This window comes from Palaemon carinicauda, chromosome 5 (genome assembly GCF_036898095.1).
Source record: "Palaemon carinicauda isolate YSFRI2023 chromosome 5, ASM3689809v2, whole genome shotgun sequence".
Taxonomy (NCBI): domain Eukaryota; kingdom Metazoa; phylum Arthropoda; class Malacostraca; order Decapoda; family Palaemonidae; genus Palaemon; species Palaemon carinicauda.
Genome location: NC_090729.1, coordinates 121229786 through 121244798, shown reverse-complemented (window position 1 = coordinate 121244798; position 15013 = coordinate 121229786).

The following is a 15013-nucleotide window of genomic DNA, read 5'->3' as shown; positions in this document are numbered from 1 at the left end:
TCGGTGTTTTTTCCTGTGTTTCTCGCAATTCTTGGATTTAATCAATTAATTATGCTTTTTCCAACTTCTCCTGCTTCGGATAAGTTGAGTATTATTTCTTTTATGTATAAATGTAGGCTCTTGGTAATTTTCAAAGTAATTAATAGTAATATCTTTGTTACAAGAGCTGTTGCCTACCGGAGGCGTCCTGGACGCTGTCGCTCGCTAGGTATGAGTTATTTAGTTAGCCAGAGCGACGTTCCCGGCTGTTTCGCTTTAATAATTTTAGCTGTTTAGCGTTTCTTAGGATTTCTTTATATGATGCTTTTAGTATTGTTTGTCTTGGCGAAGGATTCGCCGATTCTGGCCTACGCTAGACCATGTAGCCTAGTTGTTTGGCCCTAGTACTTTCCTGCATGATATTTAGATTTCCGAGTGTTTTAAAATTTTATTGAAGCTTTAGGCAGTTTTATACATTTAAGACTATATTGATTTCTTCCAAGATAGTATACGAGTGAGTTTCGGTGATTTAGGTAATCGATTCTCTTGGCGCCTAGGCTAAGTTGCCTATGGGGCCTTAGTATACTTTCTCACACTCCCCGGTTGCTCTCTTCTCTTCGGAGAAGGTGTGCAATCCCTTTCCCTCTGTTTAAGCCTTGGGCTTAACCCTAGTGGTGTATCTGAATTAATTTTCGATACAACTATATTAGGGTGTTGCTGTTCCTTCCTGTTTCCAGTAAGTCTGGTTTCAGAGGGGGGGCAGAACATCAGAGTTCTTAGTCTGAGTCTGTTATGTCTGGCTTGTGGTTGAGACTCCCTTGCTAGACTGACACAGACATAGGAGGCTTAGCCTCCTTAGGTCACTTTTGAAGGTTTCTGTACGAGATGATTCCTTCTTCTTGTGATCTAGCAGACTAGTCCAGTGTTGCTGTTCTCGGTGTCGAGGATAGGATCCTTTTTCTGGGAATAGCAACACCTTCCTTGCTTTGGTCCTGCGGGGGTTGGCAAGTATTGCTGGCCTCCCTCCTCGGATCTCCCTTAGGCTAAGATGAGTTTTCTTGGCTGCGGGTGATTCATTACTAAAGCAAGGTTGATAGGACCCTCTTCGTCCTTTCCCCCTCTTTCCTCTGTAATGGCCTAGCCATTACATTACTGTGCGTCATTCTACATCCGTACCTAGCATAGGTTAGGATGTGGAGTTGACTTAGTCCCTTGCCGGCCGGCAAAGGTCTTCTGCTTTGAGTGCTCCCCGGACCTCTCTTGGTCCCTCATCCATGTTTGTCTGTAGAGCCAGATGGCATTGGTCAGGAAGCCTGAAATTATATTCTCCCCTTCCTTATGTGCACTCTTTCGGGTTGCCGGGCTATGAGGTAGTACAGTCTCTTATCCCGGCATCCATTCTGTTTTCTTTTAGTGTTGTACCCTAGCCGGCTGCCGGCCTAAGTGGCCGGCAGCCGGGCAGTCGGAGTTCTCTGGTTCTTTTGCTGCCGGCCAGCATTGGTTGTATACCTTTGCCGGCCGGCTATTATCACGCCATTGTCTGCCGGTTGCTACGAGTGGTGGCCGGCAGCCGGTTGCTACCTTGTGTAGTTGCTGGCCAGCAGTATTGCCGGCCGGCACTTGCAGGTGCCGGCCGGCAGTTACTGCCGGCCGGCACATGCATTTGAACCAGCGTTCTGCCGCCTTATAGCTCTTAAGTAGTATACTTTAGATCTAGTTAAGATGTGTGCCGGCCGGCACATTACCTTCTATACTGTAACCAGTATTCTTCAGTATAGTATATACTGTAGGGAGAAAACTATAGTATAGTATTGTTACAACACTGTGTTTTCTAACACTCCTGTGTTATCTTGCACAGCCCCTTGGTGTTGCCTTACAGATAAAGAAAGTGAGTTCTTTCTCGTCTACTATCCGGTATTTTAAAATCATCCTTTAGGTGTGAACTACACCTGTTTCCTCTGGAAATTTTTCATTGGTTGCTCTAAGATAGATTAACCATACGATTTTATTATCTGGAAGGTTGCAGCAATTGACTGTGCGGGAAACACAAGTGTGTGTCTTTCCTTTCCGTTTAATTATGAAGCTATGTATATCCAGTGATACGTAGTTCACTTGATACTCATGGAAATTTCTTCTCTTTACAGGAGGCCCATCCGAAGTGTGGAAGCGTCTTCTGCAACGTCCGCAGTAAGAACTTCTGCGGACATGATTTGTGTAGGAGGCACGCAGCATGCGCTGTCTCCAAAGGTGATCTCCGTTATTGGGACCCGCAGGTATGTACCGTGTGCACAAACCTGATTGCTGAGGCTTTTGACTCCCCTAGGACGGCGGAGTCAAGGGATGTAGCAAGGGAAAAGCTTCGTGCCTGGGTAAGGGGTTTCCAGAAGAACACCTCTGGGCCCTATCTTCCAAGTGAGAAGATGAGGGCTTACCTTTTCCCCAGAGCTTCAGCTGAGGCAGTGATTCCCCAGCCTCAAGTGGAGATACCGGTAGTTCAGATCCCTGTGGATGCTGAAGTCGCGGTCGCCCTGCAGGACATCCAGTTGGACGACAGGATGTCGGAGGTGTCCGAGTGTCTGGAAGAGGACCTTCTGGCAGAAGACCAGGATGAAGATCAGGCTCCAGACATTGGAGAGGAAGAGGCCGACGAGATGTCGGCTACTCCGGTTCAGGCCTCTGAACCTATTCCCTCAACATCGTCCACTCTCCCAGAAGAGCTGGGAAAGACCCTTTCCTCCATCGTTGGAATGATCCAACAGATGCAGAGGGAGAATAATGAGAAGGCGGCTGCAATGGAGCTGGAGATGCGGAGAATTGCAGCATCACGTGGGCCCCAGAAGAGGCTCAGCGTGAAAGACCTTCCCTTGTGCTCTGATGCTAACCCTTGGAGGTATGCTGAGCACATGCCAATGACGACTGGAAAGATCGTCATGTCGGAGAAGTTGGGCTCAGTTCCCCTTGAGGAGGTGAAATTCTGGCCAAGCAAGGGGTCGTATCCGGACTGCTATGTCCGTCTGAGGAAGGAACCAGCTTCAAAGGAGGAGACAGAGCCGAAAGAGGTCATAGTTATGGACCATGCTAAGGCTCAAGCTTTGCTATCGTGCTCGATGAAAGAGAGGGGCTTCACAAACTCAAAGGTTCCTGCTTTGAGTAAGAAGCACCCTTCCTTTGTGTCCTCTCCTGCTAGAGCCTTCCCCTTTATGCAGAAAGGGTTTGCGGCTGTGCTAAAAGCAGTCGAGGCTGGCAAGCCATGCCCCTCCTTGGAGGAGTGTAAACCTTTGTCTCTGGCCCTACCCTTGGACCACAAGGACTGGAAGGACGTCCATCTGACCTTCTCAGTCGGGAAGTTGGAGGCTGACATTGCCGGACGTCAGTTCGGTGAGAACCTCCCCAAGCTGTCTGACTTTCTTTTGCGAAGGGAGCTCGAGACGAAAGAAACACTGGTTGCCTCAATGTCTCTTCAAACCACTCTTGAGACAATGGCAAGCGACCCCAAGGTTCATGAGATGTTCATGGTAGTGGCTAAGATTCATCTGGCCACAGTGACGAAGGACCTTTACAGCTTCGTCAAGGTGAGGAGAGCTTGTAGGGAGTTCGTGTTCGCCTCGGCTGCGGTGAGGCACGAGCCAAGGAAACTAATCTCCTCCAACATTTGGGGCAAAGACCTTTTCCCTAGCGAATCGGTCAAGGAGGTTGTAGATAAGGCTGCCACGGAGAATAGAAACCTTCTCCAGAAGTGGGGCTTATCTATCAAGAGAAAGTCTTCCCCGGATGAGGGTCCCCAACCAAAGAGGAAGACTAAGAAGACTAGGCTACCCTCTCGGCCAGCCAAGCCATTCAGACAGCAACAGCAACAGCAATTGCCTATGCCTTCAGTGCCCCAGATGGTGGCACAAACCCCGACCACATTCCAGTGGGTACCCCAAGCCGTGTCGACGCAGTCCCCGGTATTTAACCCAACGTTCGAAGGACAGTCAACTACCTTTTGAGCAAAGCCTAGAGGAGCAGCCAGAGGCTCGTCTAGGCGCCCCTCAAGGGGGAGGGGATTCAGGGGTGGTTGCGGTCAGGGAGGCAAGACCTCAGGACAGCAGTCAAAGTGAGGTGATACCAGTAGGAGGGAGACTTCAGAATTTTCGGGATCGGTGGGCCTTCGATCCCTGGGCGCACAGCCTACTCAAGAATGGACTGGGTTGGAGCTGGTACAGCACTCCACCCCCGTGCCCTTGATTTCTCCAACACTCCGCCCCCGTTCTGGAGGAGTACATTCAAGAACTGTTGGAGAAAAAAAGTGATCCGAAGGGTAAAGTCCATCAAATTCCAAGGGAGGCTGTTTTGTGTTCCCAAGAAGGACTCAGAAAAACTCAGAGTCATTCTGGACTTGTTGCCACTTAACGGATTTTGAGCGAAGCGAAAAATCTATTTTTGGGTGAGATAGCCATGGCGTCCTGATGGAAGGTTCCTTTTTGGTAGCTTCCTTGGGTATATAAACTACTAGATATTCCCAGAGAATTTAACCACAGGTTATCACAGAATTCTAACTTCTGGAGCGAGTATCCTAAAGGTTTCCCTTTAAGACATCGTATATCAACAGGGGACGCATGTATTAACGCGCCACATAGCTATCTGCACCCCACATAGAGTTAACACTTCGATGTGTAGGGGCGGAGAATAGCTGGGGAGCCGTTCCACAGCTAATCTCGTCCGTGGCTACTCTTGGTACTCGAGACGTAAACATTGCTAAATGACGTCACGTCTGTCCTCATCCTGAAGCCAGTTGCTTGCCGATCACCATGATACAGCAGGACAGGGTGGGATCTGAAAGGCTGGACGAAGTAGCAGGGAGGGTCCATCAGGACGCCATGGCTATCTCACCCAAAAATAGATTTTTCGCTTCGCTCAAAATCCGTTTTTTGGGCTCAAGCCATGGCGTCCTGATGGAAGAATACCAGAGAATCAATGTATCGTGGTAGATCTTCCCCTTTAGTGTAAGTGCCGAGGGCTTTGAATAGAGTAAGCATGGTAATCTTGATAGAGGTACCGTGGGGCTGAAACTCCCTGCCCCCCTTGGCAGAGAAGTCCCAACGGACCATGCTGAGGATCAAAGTGGTTCTTGAAGGGCTACCCACCTTGCGGGTAGAACATGAAGAACTCGGAGACAAGACAGAATGGTTGCTATTCGTATAGGAACATTATCAAAAAACAGACAAGTGGTGGTTAGGCACTGTATATTATAAGGAGAACAGCCTGGTCTCGAAGGTATAGCGCAAGTAAGTATTCAGTTAGGAATATTACATAGCAAGGGTGAGTATATAATAGGGATTGACCCAATTATCTTCATCTGTTTTATAGAGGAAAAAAGGGGAAGGATAATGAAACTATGACAACCATGTATTTCATAGTATAAGTAGGAGCGGATTGAGACGCACAAGTAAATAAAATAGAAATTTTATTTCACAATTGCAGAATATGGTAATAAATGCAATAAGGTATGTAAAGGTATTTACAATAAAATTATAATGTACATAGTAATGAAAGACTTCGCTCTTGAATCTCAAAGAAAATTTCAAATTATTAGAAAGCACGGGTTCCAGAGGAACATTAGTCTTTTAAAAGAAAAACACATCATGCACTAGGCATACGGCACTCATGTGACGACTATGACATTTCACCTGAGAGAGAAGAACAGTCTATGAAAAACACTAAGTGTCTTTGAATTCACTACGTATCACGTGAGGGTCAACATAGGCACCCGAGGAGTTAGAGTCCCAAGTAACTCACTGTTCTATGCAGAGTTAGGTGCAGGTTTCATAACACTACCTGCGGCTACCACGAAATGTTTGACTTCATGCACTTGTTTCGCGTAATGCTTGAAGAAAACACGCGAGGATTTCCATCCTGTGAAACTCTTGAGGCTTTCGAAATCCATACTCTGAAAGAAATTCAGAGACGATGCGACTTTTCTAGGATCATGACCTGCGGGTGTATTGTCAGGATCCGCTCTGCGAATGAAGTAGGTGATCTTCGCTCTTAGTTGTTTCAGTGACAGGTCGCTGCCCGATTTTTCTCCTTTGAAGAGTTGGCCTCCACCAAAGTCAGAAGTTCTACGAAGATAGACCTTGAGGCTCTCTACTGGACAGAGAGAGACATCTTCTTTCAGGGGGCAGATTCTCCAAGGGCCCCATCTTTTGGTGGGTAGTTCGTTTTTAGCGAGAAACGTCGGATCCGGGAAGAGGGTAAGGTCTCCTGAGTCTGTAAACAGAATGTGACCCTCGTCCCTTGATAATGCCACTATTTCGCTGACTCGGGCTCCTGAAGCAAGAGCAAAAAGAAATATAACCTTTTGAGTCAGATCCTTGAGAGGGCACGAATCGTTGTCCAAACTGGAGGCAAAATGGAGCACCTTGTCCAGAGACCAGGAGATAGGTTTTGGTGGGGGTGCTGGGCGTAGACGAGCGCATGCCTTCGGCAGTTTATTGAAGATGTCGCTGGACAGATCAATCTGGAAGGCGTACATTAGTGGTCTAGTCAAGGCCGATTTGCAAGTAGAAATCGTGTTGGCTGCTAAGCCCTGTCCATGAAGATGAATGAAGAAGGACATGCAAAAATCGATGGTGATTTCCGTAGGATTTTTTGCCTTGACGAATGAGACCCATTTTCTCCAGGATGATTCGTATTGCCGTCGTGTGGATTCGGTCTTGTATTCCTCGAGGAAGTCTAGACTTTTCTTCGAGATCCCAAACCTTTTCTACACGGCTAGGGAGAGAAAATCATGAGATGAAGGTCCCTGACTTTCGATGATGAAGCGAAGACACTCGACTTCTGTACTTGCTGGGCGAGAACTGGGCCCGGAAGAGGGATCAGCGTGGGTTGTAGCTCCAGGACTAGGGGGTACCAGTTGCTCCGGGGCCACTTGGGAGCCACTAGGGCCGCTGTTCCTTTGAAGGTTCTCAGTTTGGAGAGGACTTTTAGCAGAAGGTTGGTGGGAGGGAACAGGTAGATCCTGGACCATCTGTTCCAATCCAGGGACATGGCGTCCACTGCTTGTGCCTTGGGGTCCTCGTACGGGGCCACATATCGAGGAAGTTGATTGTTGTCGCTCGTTGCGAAGAGATCGATCTGGAGTTCTGGGACTTGGTGAGAGATGAAGGAGAAGGATCTTGCGTCTAGAGACCATTCCGACTCTATCGGGCTTGTTCGAGATAGAGCGTCCGTCGTCACGTTGCGGAATCCTTGTAGGTGAACTGCAGACAGGTGCCATTTCTTCTTCTCTGCCAGACGGAAGATTGTTAGAAGCACCTGATTTATCTGGGGCGATCTTGAGCCTTGGCGATTGAGACATCGGACTACCACCGAGTTGTCCAGGGTCAGACGAATATGGATTGAGGGAGGCGGGGAGAGTTTCTTCAGAGTTAGAAGGACCGCCATGGCCTCCAAGATGTTGATGTGAAACGTCTTGAATAGGGGAGACCATGTTCCTTGAGCCTGTTTTTGGTGGGAGTGACCTCCCTAAACCTAGGATCACTGTAATATATCATGCATGAACACTGATGATAGGCACTCTGGCCTAGGGGCTAGACTAGCGAACTGGTATGGGGTCAGGCGATGACCAATAAAAGAGCGTCAAAATACGATATATAAAGTTCCTAGCTATGAAGACTAAATAACTAATAGTATCGATTAGTTAATGAGGCCGGAAAAGCTGTTGAGACTAGCTAAATAAGGCATGCAAAACAACAGCGACGCCATAAAATGACGGGTCTGGTAGCAGCACAGCTCTGCCAAAAAACATGAATTATCTCGAAAAGTAAAAGTTACTTTACGGTCAGAGCTTATTTAAACAATACTGGAACCTTGTACTCAACTTTCCAGAAGAAAGCGAGGCCGTGGGGAGGGACATGGCTAAGATGCAAGTCGATATGATAAGCACAGGGAAAAATCCGTCTAGTAAGGCAAGCTACTAAGCGAAGGATGAGGACGGACGTGACGTCATTTAGCAATGGCGCCCGTTTGTTTACGTCTCGAGTACCAAAAAGTAGCCACGGACGAGATTAGCTGTGGAATGGCTCCCCAGCTATTCTCCGCCCCTACACATCGAAGTGTTAACCCTATGTGGGGTGCAGATAGCTATGTGGCGCGTTAATACATGCGTCCCCTGTTAATATACGATGTCTTAAAGGGAAACCTTTAGGATACTCGCTCCAGAAGTTAGAATTCTGTGATAACCTGTGGTTAAATTCTCTGGGAATATCTAGTAGTTTATATACCCAAGGAAGCTACCAAAAAGGAACCTTCCATCAGGACGCCATGGCTTGAGCCCAAAAAACAAGTTCATAGTGAACTGCAAGTTCAAGATGCTAACACTGCAACACATAAGGACCTTACTGCCCAAGAGGGCATTTACCGTCTCCATAGATTTGTCAGATGCCTATTGGCACGTTCCAATCAATCGGCGTCTCTCCCCCTACCTAGGGTTCAAGCTACATCGAAGACTCTATGCCTTCAAAGCTATGCCATTCGGGCTAAACATAGCCCCAAGGATCTTCACGAAGCTTGCGAGAGTAGCTCTCAAACAATTACGCCTAAAGGGAATCCAGGTGGTAGCCTACCTGGACGACTGGCTGGTGTGGGCAGCATCCAAGACGGAATGCTTGCAAGCTTCTCGGCAGATGATCCAGTTCCTAGAGTATCTAGGCTTCAAGATCAACAGAAAAAAGTCTCGACTTTCTCCATCTCAAAAATTCCAGTGGTTGGGAATCCACTGGGACCTAGTGTCACACCGATTCTCCATCCCGGCGAAGAAGAGGAAGGAGATAGCTGGTTCTGTCAAGAGACTTCTGGATTCCGAAAGGATATCAAGACGCGAACAGGAGAGAGTGCTGGGTTCTCTCCAGTTTGCTTCAGTAACAGACCCGGTGCTAAGAGCACAGCTAAAGGATGCAACCGGAGTTTGGAGAAATTATGCATCAAACGCGCGAAGAGATCTGAGAAGACCAGTTCCGCTTCGTCTACGTACTCTTCTCAGGCCTTGGTCCCAAGCCAGGCAACTAAAGAAGTCGGTACTTCTTCAGCCACCTCCCCCCTCGTTGACTATTCACACAGACGCCTCGAAGGAGGGGTGGGGAGGTCATTCTCATCGGAAGAAGGCCCAAGGGACTTGGTCCAATCTATTCAAGACATTTCACATAAACTTTCTGGAGGCTATGGCAGTACTCCTTGCCTTGAAGAAAGTCTCCCCGCATCGCTCGACCCACATAAAGTTGGTGCTGGACAGCGAGGTGATTGTGAGATGCTTGAATCGACAAGGATCGAGGTCACCACCTCTCAACCAGGTGATGTTGGCCATCTTTCGACTGGCGGAAAAGAAGAAGTGGTACCTGTCGGCAGTTCACCTTCAAGGAGTCCGCAATGTGACAGCGGACGCTCTATCCAGGTTCACACCGATAGAGTCGGAATGGTCCCTAGACGCAGGATCATTCTCCTTCATCTTGAGTCAAGTCCCAGAACTGCAGATAGACCTCTTTGCGACGAAAGACAACAAGAAGTTACCCCTTTACGTGTCCCCGTAAAGCAGTGGACGCGATGTCCCTCGACTGGAACAGATGGTCCAGGATTTACCTGTTCCCTCCTCACAACCTTCTGTTGAGGGTCCTCAACAAACTGAGATTCTTCAAGGGAGTAGCGGCAATAGTGGCTCACAAGTGGCCGAACAGCGTGTGGTTCCCTCTGGCATTGGAACTACGGCTGAAGTTTCTACCGTTACCAGATCCAGTTCTGACCCAGCGAGTCCAGAAGTCGACTGTCTGCGCTTCATTACAGAAAACCCGGACCCTGCAGCTCATGATTTTCTCTCCCTAGCGGTAAGAAAGCGTTTCGGGATTTCGAAAGACAGTATAGACTTCCTAGAGGAATATAAGTGCAAATCTACTAGAAGGCAAAATGAGTCATCTTGGAGAAAATGGGTGGCCTTTGTCAAGGCGAAGAATCCGCAAGAGATCTCGACGGACCTCTGCTTATCTTTCTTCATCCACCTCCACGGTCAAGGATTAGCAGCTAACTTGATTTCAACGTGTAAATCTGCTTTGACAAGACCCATTTTATATGCCTTCCAGGTCGACCTCGCTAATGAGATTTTTAATAACATTCCGAAAGCCTGTGCTAGGCTCAGATCTTTAGCACCTCCAAAGCCCATTTCATGGTCTTTAGATAAAGTTCTTCATTTCGCTTCACTGTTGAACAATGAGGAGTGTGCGTAAAGGATTTGCCCAAAATGTTATTTTCCTATTTGCACTCGCATCCGGGGCCAGGGTTAGTGAGATTGTAACCCTCTCGAGAGAGAAAGGTCGCGTTCAGTTCTTAGATGGGGGAGAGCTGAACCTGTTTCCGGATCCTACGTTTCTCGCCAAGAACGAGTTACCCACCAACAGGTGGGGTCCCTGGAGAATCTGCCCTCTGAAAGAAGAGGCATCTATATGTCCAGTAGAATGCCTAAAGGTCTATCTTCGTAGAACTTCAGACTTCAGGGGTGGTCAACTATTCAGGGGAGAAACATCAGGCTCAAATTTATCACTGAAACAACTCAGGGCGAAAATCACATACTGTATTTTACTCACAGAGCGGATCCTGACAGTACACCCGCAGGTCACGATCCGAGGAAAGTTGCCTCATCCTTAAATTTCTTTAATTGTATGGATTTTGAACATCTTCGTTCGTACACTGGCTGGAAGTCTTCCAGAGTGTTCTTTCGTCACTATGCGAAGCAAGTGGAGCAACTAAAGAGGTCTGTGGTAGCAGTGGGTTGTGTCGTTAACCCTACTGTTTAACTCTGCGAGGAACAGTGGATTTAATTGGGACGATTAATTCCGGGGTGAGTGTGTAGTTACAATCTGTTCTACAAACTAAGTGTGAGGGCACGGGGTTGCCCACGTTGACTGTTCCACTTTCAAAGGTGAACTTAGCATAAGTGCAGACATGTGTGCCGAGCGTTTCCAACGCTAATGTGACTGATTAGTAATACAGACTTTTACAATTTTGATACCTCGGTATGTTAAAAGTGGCGCTAATGTTTTTCTTTCAGATAAACAAGTATTCTGTTTACTATCATGCTTATGCTTATTTTTTGGTTATCCTCCTCTTATATATATATATATATATATAATTGTTGTTAACCTGTTTTATTTATTGCTTGTCAATAAACTAGTTCTTGTGAACCTTGCGTCTCCTTCACCTGTGTCAATTTATTGATAATAATTGAGCATTACGTACTATGTATATTTATCTGGGATAATTCTAATAGATTGTTCCTTTATGCAAGCGTTTTTTGCATTGGTTTATGCTTTCCCTTAGCGGGAGGACTCCATGCCCTAAGGGGACGGTGGCGGATATGCAAGTTTCTTCCTACTTGGATGTAAACCTTTGTCCAATACAGTATTGAACGGAGAACTGGTCGATATTTCATATTGACGCAGTGGTTCTTTACAAACTATGCTTTACATGATATAGGGTGAGACCACTATATTGGCTTGTCTGTTATTCATACATAGGTATATGTACTCTTCGAGACTTTTCCAGAGTCTAGTAGGACTCTTCCCTGTAGGGGGCAGGAAGCACTAACATGGTTTATGGTTAGTTGAAAAGATGTACTGTATGACGGTAACATCTTAGGTCTCTAGGTCTAGTGGACCGGGGAAATACCTCCGGGGAGTACGGCACGTTTTGAGAATCCACAGATACAGTAATGCTCTGGTATACTTCCATCAGGACGACATGGCTTGAGCCAAAAAAACGGATTTTGAGCGAAGCGAAAAATCTATTTCTGGGTGAGATGGCCATGTCGTCCTGATGGACCCGCCCTTCCCTTTCTATGAAAGGGCTGCAGGTCCCCTCCCTACATACAGTATCTGTAACACCTCGTGTATCGCTACAAGGAATACAGATAGCGCCGTGAGCGGCGCAATGCACGCTTACGAAACGGGACAGGGGAGATACCTTGCGAGCGGCTCTCCTTTTCTTTCTCGTTTTCGTTTTCTTGCCAATTGACCCCTTCGAAGTGTTATCTCTGTTCGGGGTGCAGATTGCCATGTGGCGTGTCAAGAATATGTCCTCTGATATTTCGCGATATCCCTGGTTCTTTTATTAGGGATATTCGCTCCAGGAGTTAGAATTCTGGGTACCTTAAGGTAAATTCTCTGGGAATATCGCCATAGTTGTAATATACCCAAGGAAGCTACCCTATAGGAACTTCCATCAGGACGACATGGCCATCTCACCCAAAAATAGATTTTTCGCTTCGCTCAAAATCCGTTTTTTGGCGTTGGGGTATGTGGAGTTGCGAGCCCAAACGATTTGTTGAAATCACCGTCGTGAGTCCGTTAAGGGAAACCGTGGCAAAATTTTTCTAACGCTAAAACGCAAAATAAAGTGCCGTGATGAGTGCGTTAATGCCGTTGATTTGGATGGAGTCGCGAGCCCAAACGATTTCCTTGGAAATCGCCGTTGTAAGTCCGTTAAGGGAAAACTCCGGGGTCACCAGTTGTGAGGTATGAGAGACAGACCATAGTCAAGTGATGGTTTATTTCTGAGACGGGTCGAATATATTGACCTGTGCAGACAGAACTGTAGGGACCTGGGTAGGTGAGAAATGCAGGGCATTTGCGGTTTCTTACATTGACTTTATGGTTAATATAAAAGCCCATGCTTGACATATACTTGTTTACTTGTTTACTTGTTTTGGGTTTAAATCCAACCCTCCACTGAAGTCGAGTGAACTACTTCTCGGGCGGGTCCATATTAATCATCTAACGAAACATTTTCATTATAACTTATACAATTCTTTGATTGCAGCATCTTCCAAATCATATGATCTTGTGAAAAGTAATGTCTTTAGTTTCTTCTTAAATTCAAGTGCTCCCTTTAGGTCCTTCATTTCAGTTGGCAGTTTATTATAGTGTCTAGGCGCACAGTAGCTAAAAGCCCTTTCACCAAATTTACTATTTGTTCTTGGTTCAGATAGCCTATGTTTGTCACTCATGTGTCTTGTGTTAACATTTGTTCCTAGTTCTAGTTTATTCAGGCATTCTTTTAGATATTTTGGTTCATTTTGGTTCAGTATCTTAAACGTTAGTAAGAGTAGCTTGTATTCAATTCTCGCTTTTACCGGTAGCCAGTGTAACTTAATTAGTGCAGGGGTAATTCTTTCCCTATTGTGTAGTCCTTTTATTAATCTGGCGGCTCTGTTTTGTACTCTCTGAATTTTCTTCAGCTGATAATTTGGTAAGCCATAGAACAGTGAGTTGCAGTAATCAATTCTTGAAAATATGTGGTGATAAATGAGTATGGCAATAGATTTTTCATCTAAGTATTTACTAATAAATGCTATGTTTCTAATATGATAGTTACAATTTCTTACCATGTTATTTATATGTTCGTTCAATGAGTCTTACATAAAAATGAAGGGCAGGTGATTCTGCGCATAAATGCATAAACAATATTTACAGGGTATTTACACAGAACATGTACAAAGGTAAAAAGATTGCTACAAGCATTGTAGGGTGCTGTCCTTACACAATCTATTACTTAAAAATTCAATAATGATGATACGAAACGACCCACCCAATCCCAACTGTTTGAGTTTAAAAACAAGGGCCTCATGATTAACATGTCCAAAGGCAGGACTAAAATCAAGGGCAATCATACAAACTTCATGACCACAATCAAGGGATTTCTGTACAGCATTAGAGATTGTAAGAAGGGCATCACATGCTTTCACTTGCTTTATATCACAGTATAAGTAGTTTGTAATTAAACGAATACATATCAGTAAGTGTACAGTGTGTGTGTGTGTAGATTGCCTTACCTTATGTAAGACACAGTACATGTGCACACGTGAACACTATGTACTGGACATGGTAAGGGTAGCCTACAGTACAGTATGGAACACTACAGTACTGTATGGAACACTACAGTACAGTAGTTGTTGTCCTGACCAAAACCAATTTTACCCAATAGTCATCATACGCTTATATTATAATAACAAGTCACTGTTTTTCTTATTTAGTAAAACTTTATAACACTCACTGATACTGTAGTGTATATTACGGTAATATGTGTACTGTAGTATCACTACAGTAAAGCTAAACCGTACTGTAAGTGCTCTCTGTTTTCATCCGGACGACTTGACTATTTGACAACTCACCGCACATATTCTATATTTACAATAAACAATGCTATAAATTTCTGTAATTCTGTACTGTACAATATGTATACAATTCAAGAATAACTAAGTGTACATATTTCATACAACAACCACTAAACATTCTCGTAGGAAGTTCTACACAGTCTTGAAGCACGACGCAATTAATGATGCGTCGGCGTCATTTCTTGCTCATTGATTGATTGATTGCTTTGAGGTTTTCTGGCATTATCTTGTAAATACAGTATGAACAATGTCCAGGAGTACAGTATATACTACTGTATACAAAAAAATCACTTCTAACCTGAAAATATGGTTTTGCTCAAAAAGGACAAAAGAGGGAGATACACACACGTGGAGAGACGATGCAAGGCTGTTGAAAACACATTACATGGTCTTCCAAAATACGCTAAATAGTTTTTTAAGATATAATGAAGATAAAGGTTAAATTCTTTCAGTAAGTCAAGTTACGAAGAAAGATTGAAAGGCAACACGTTCATCATACTGTATTATATACTATCAGTGGGACTATCACTATATTTCATGATAGCGTAAAATAGCGAATCTGTGCCAGATAGTAAAAACGCACTAAATTCTCCGGAAATATACCAGATCTAGCATGAAAAGCACTGAAATGCCATCTCTGGTGATTAGTGAAAGTGAGATGGGATGTTGTACTGCGTGGAGAGGGAATCGTCTTGCTGCGAGAGTATTTCTTGTGATGAATTGATTTTTTATTTAATAGCTTATCTGGTTCTGTGTCGCAATTCAACGAAATAGCTTAGAATAAACTCGCATAAAGGGGGAGCTGACTGTATTAGCATTTGGATCCAGAATCAGCTTCAA